Here is a 6,000-nt window from a genome sequence, read left to right on the forward strand (position 1 = left end):
AGGATGTTTTAATTTTTATCCACCCATCCCCTTTGTCTGTTTATATAATCTAGTGGTGCTGTTGCTACTGGGTCTCTTGATTGTGACAGTGGCTATTAGAAAGGAAAAGGAAAGGTTTTCATTGTGGTTTAGCAACCCTTTAGAAATGGAGTAATCATCATTCTGTTACATACAGAATGACTTGGTGGAGGCTTGAAGGAATAGAAGATTTTGTTGTTTGGAAGATTTGAAGAGACAGAGGTCAGAATAAAAAAATAACTTTGAAGTATGGAATAATTTGGAAGAGAAGTAGTGAGCCCCCAAATGGAAGCATGAACTACACCTGGCCTTGGTGATAGGGAAAAAATTGGTATAAAAGGGCACTGAAAATTATCTATTTCATATCTAAATATCAAAATTAGCAAATATGACTCCATGCAGATGCCTGATTTTTTTTTTTTTAAGCTCTAGTTGTCACTGTTTCTGCTGTGACAGTGAAGATTGCTGGAAAGTAGAAAATTCTAAATATATCTCAACTAAAAATATTTAAGCATATATAGTTGAAGCACTGAAACATGACTCTTCTAGATCCAAGTTAGAAATTCTTGCTCTTATCCAAAGTAACATTTTCATGTTTACTTCGCGTACAACTGATGATGTAAAGTTACGTATCTGTATCGTCTGTGTAATTGAGCCCTTCAGCGCCTCTGCTTTCCTCATTATTCAATCTACTGCTTTGCACAAAGTCATTACTCTGAGGCTGGACAATGAACCTAGATTCTTTCTTAGCATAAGCTTAGCTACGGTCTAGTGAATTCTTCAGCAACCTTGACAGCACGGCTGACAAACCACTGCTGTCTGGAGAAAGCTTTATTTCTGAAAGTCCACTCAGAGGAGAGGAGGAGAATCTGAGGAAGCTACTTACTAGAGAACTTGCAACTGTTTTGCCACCTCTTCCTCCATTTCCCATCCCTCCAACTCCAGGCCTTCTTTGTAGAGGAGAGAAAACAGTATCTGATCAGTTAGGACATCTTAGTATAAGCATAAAACCGCAAAGCGGGCACATTTTCATTTCTCGTATATTTTACGCTTGTTTGTCTTGGGAGAAAGAAGCCTGTGATTTTTGGCAGAAGGTTCAAATAATTCTTATTTCTTGTCTCACTAAGGCAAGAATAGCATAATGAGGACCTGGAAGAAAAATAAACATCTGAAAAGACAGGATTTTCACTTTTGTTTGAAAAGAGGCCATGGAATATACAGTGCCTCACCATTCACAAACTGCATCCACCACCCTTCTACCACTGACAGCCGTGTCCTCCTGTGCGGCCGTATGAGAACCGCCCAGTGACAGTGCTCTAACTGATGCCGGACCTGAGGCTGGAAACAAAACGGTTTCCTATAACAGCTGGACTTTAGACTGTTAGGTGAGCTATTACCTCAAGGTAGATAAGAAAGCCTTTCAGATGGTTAACACTGGCTCTTTGAAATTAATCTCCTTATTGTATTTAGGCTAAAGTTTTTAAGCAAAGAAGTGCTTCTTTTCTGTTACATCCAAAAATGAGAAATTATTCATCCAACTCTTTCTAATATGTTAAAATTTGCTTCCAATCTGGCTCCTAAAGTTAAGACTTGTGAGAAAGGTACATTAAAAAAAATTTTTTTAATATGACAAACTTCAACCTTAATGTGGTTCATAGTTCCACCAAAGATGCAAGAAGCCATGACTAGAATAGGATGGAGGTGGCATTTCCAATCAGTGTGGGGAGAGATGGATTAGTTCATAACTGCTGTGGAGGCAGTGGATTGGAGTTTGAACTCTCATCAGTGCCAGTGCAGTACCTCCGCACAAAGTGGAGGAGGCCCTGCCTCTAGTGGGCTCTGCCTCTCAGTGCACTGTTGCTCTCGGCTGATTCCAGCCGCTGCTCAGCCTGGTGCCCTTGTGCAATGAGTAAGTTCCATAGCTATGCACTGTGGCCTTTGCCTATTTTACTGCTTACCCACAAAACAATTTTAGATAGATAAAAAATGTTAATATAAAAAATGAAAATATAAAATACTAGATGACTTCATAATCTTGTCTGTGTAACATAAAACTAAGATATAAACAAGAAGATTGCTGTATTACTATAGTAGATAAGCAAAGTCTAACATGGCCACTTATCTCTCCCCTCAAAAACAAGAAAAACACGCCATAAATTCAAAGCAGGAAAAATTACTTAAAACATATACTTGTATCATCTTTCACTTGGATTGTCTCAAGGTCTCGTAACTGTCTCAGTATTTCCCTCACCTACCTCCAGTCATATATAAACCCTCCAGTAGCTTCCCCTCTCACACAGCACATCTGAAGACCTATCACCCTGACAACGCCCCACCAGATCTGACCTCGCTGTTTCCTGACCTCTGTCCTGACTCCTGTTTTTCCTTGTTCACTCCAGTCTGCCCACCTGCTTGCTGCTCCTCAAACATGCCAACTAGTTTCTCTCTTTATGGCCTGTTTGCTTTGCCATTTCTCCTGCCTGGAATGTCTTCTCCTGGGTTTTCACATTAATTACTCCCTTATTTCCCTTCATGTGTCTTCTCAAATATCCATTTTATCAGAGGTCTTCCCTGGCCATTCTGTACAAAACAGCATCCCCAAACACACTGCTATCACCTTCTACCCTTCTTTACTCTCTATACTATCTTTTCTTGTATCCCACTACAGTCAAATCTCATTTCTTGAATGTCTCTCATCTCGAATAATTCGGTTCTCGACCAAGTTAACAGACAAAAATGTCTTGGTTGTCGGCCAAAACTTTAGTTTTCAACCTGACAACCCTTTCATGCTGATACCTCAGCATGACAAAAAGCATTAAGCTTTTTGGAGACAGTGCTTTTGTTGTGGGTGATTAGCACTATTTTAAAACATAAAGAGGCCATCGAGAGTGCTAATATTGCTAAGGGTGTGAAAGTGCCTACAAAACAGCAACCACAGGCAATTGGATAGGTAGAAAAGCTTGTTGATGGGATAAAGGAAAAGCATTTAGCCAGTGATAGCATTTCACAGGCAGTGATATATGAAAAATTCCTTTAAGGCTAGTAGGGAATGGTTCTATAAATTCAAGAAAAGAAGTTTTTAAGAAAAGACATATACTATATATAAGAAAGATTTGAAATAGAATCAATTGGGAGTCTGGAATGGATTAATTCAACTTACATTATTTCTAATGATTCAGTTTTATAACAAATTGTTTCTCAGCCTTCTGGAATGAATTAAGCTCGAGAAACGAGGTTCCACTGTACTAGAATTTAAGCTCCTAAGGGCAGGAATTTTGTTTCCTGTAAAAATGCAACATAAACCTGAAATTTTCATCATTCACATAGTAAATAGTTGAAAATTGTGTTTGAGGATGAGGAGAACAAATTTAGTACATTATTGGGTGATTTGTCTGTTTTTATTAAATTTAAATATTTATTTCCTTCAGTTGATAAAGTTTCCTAATATTTATCTTAAACCTTGGCACAGGTGGTCAAAGATAAAGCACTGTTTGTAATCATTGTCCTCCCTGCTTCTAAGGCTCATTATTCCCAAAAGGATAATCAATATGACAGATCCTGGGAAAATAGGAGTCCTGGAACTAATACAGAAATGATGTCAGACCGTTTTGGGGTTTTTTTGTAGACTGGGGGTGCCTTGGCATTGCTACTGGAGGCCAGTCTTCCAATTTGGCATTGAGCCCATAGAGATGGCAGAGCCTGAGTTAGGCTTTGAAAGATGAGTTGCAGGCATTTTCAGCTTATGTTTTAAAAAAAGCTGAGGAGGAAACGTTATTGCCTTTAGGGAGAGTGTATTGTTAGGTCCCCAAAAGAGGAACGCACGATGCCAGAGTGGTGAGGGATTATGAATTTATTCGATCATCCGCACACCGGGTGCCTTAGCCTAGATGGCTCCAGCACCCAATGAGGGGAGTCAGTGGCTTTTAAAGGACTTTTGGCGGGATTTTTCTGGGTGGAGACTTCTTTATGCATACCCTGAGGGAAGAGAATGGAATGTGGTCACCACAAGTGAAAAGTGGTCTTCAGCAAAGGGAATGTCCATAGTGAAGTGACCTGAGAAGCCAGTTCCTGGGGGAAGGGTATCAACTCAATTGATCTATCAAACCTAACATGTATAGTGATGGAGAGAAGAAAGAATGAAGGCTTTTACTTTTCAATTTGTACATTTCTGCACATGTTATGTGTATTACTTTTATGTCTGTAGGATAATCCAGACTAAGAAATTATGGGCCATGGTTTTGTCATCTTTTCCCTTATTTACATTTTAAAAATAAAGAAAAGCCTAGTGAATGTTGTTGTTGTTGTTTTTTTAATGGGAAATGTGAGACTCTTTATTATCCAAATATAAAAGCAAGATTAATTTGGAATTAAAATGAGAAACTGAAAATAATTTTAAATCATTGAAGATGATATAGCTAAACTTTTTAGTATGCTAAAAATTCATATATGATCAAATGTTTTGTAATGTTTCTATTCAAGATATGCTTTGTAAAATTACCATCTTCCTACTATTACAACTTCCTATGTCTGTGAAGGGATTGAATTATATAAAGCTCAACTTTTTTTCAAAACAAATATAGTTTTTGGCTTTCATATAAAAACTTGACATTGTATGATTAAGAAAGAAAGAAAGAGTGATGAGCTTAAGCTAAACTTCTGTAAACATACTTTTTCCCATCAGAGCATACGGCTTTAAGTAATCTTGCTCTTGTAAAGGCTCCTGTGGCAAACTTTTGGCTGCTAAACATTATTGTCCCCTAAGTTCAGATTTCTCTCCACGGGAAATAGTGGTTGCCCAATCAAACTGCTAGTTTTCAAACCCCATGTGAGCAAAGGACGTCTTAACTTTATATACTCCCAGAAATTAGCACATAGTTCTCAAAAATAAGTAGTGAATTTAAATGTTGGAAACGTGCAGCAATGAGTTTTAAAAAATGTATATTAGAGCCTTGGGGAGGGTGGGGGGTGGAATCTATCCTAGGCTCTAAATGTGCCTGGTATGTCGATCTCACTTTCATATTTCTTGTGTCACTTCATGTATGTTTCTTTAACCTTCAGTTGTCATTGGCTGCTGACCTTACGTTGTGCTACACTTCATTGTCCTGTTTACTCTTTTCAGAATTAAATATTTTCAAAGATTTACTTATTCCATCAAAATGTGTACTTTATTTCCCACGTATGTTTAATTTAGCCTCACATTTATTTGAAACCGTTATATGAATCAGTGTATGCTGCAGTTTCAAAGTGGTTTAATCTTACTGGCCTGGTCATGTGATGCATTTTATTTAATTGTTTCAGTCCTGCAATTAGCAAAGTGAGGATGGCATTTCATAAAACAGATACCCATTAAAATCTGTGAACAAAAGGATGAGTATACATTTACTTGTGTGTTTTTTCTTTATTTTTTTCCCCATCACCATTTATCCCCCTATACCCTCTTCCCATTTACTTGTTTGATTTTGCATTTTTTAAACAAAATTGTAAAAGAAATTTGGTAACACTAGAATAAAGTAATAAAAATATTGAAAAGGATGATACATGAAGATTGGATCATTTAAGGAAATGGATAGCGAAGGATGAGTGTGTATGTGGTACAGTGAGGGAGTCCCCGTGAATCCAGGGGTCAGGTGGGCAGAAACGTGAGCTAGGCAGAGTAGACAAAAGTTAACGAGCGTTGCTAGGAGAGATTCCAGGTCAGCTGTATGCTGTCATTGAACAGATAAAAAGGCCACTTGCTCAGGACTCACCCAGTCAGGCACATCCCACCATGTGGACCAGTGGACGAGGTTCCATGGTGTATAGACTGAAAGGGCAGAGCAGGCCAGCACAAAATGTACTGTACCCTCCATCCTGTGTAACTATGTATATGACTCCTTTTTCTTAGAAAACTGCGAGAATGTAACAGTTGCATAAACCTGCCAATAGGAGTGTAGAGAAGTAGACTCAGTCCAAATTAAGCAATCTCTGTAACCCACGTCACTT

Source organism: Cnephaeus nilssonii, assembly GCF_951640355.1.
Source record: "Cnephaeus nilssonii genome assembly, chromosome: 4".
Taxonomy (NCBI): Eukaryota; Metazoa; Chordata; class Mammalia; order Chiroptera; family Vespertilionidae; genus Cnephaeus; species Cnephaeus nilssonii.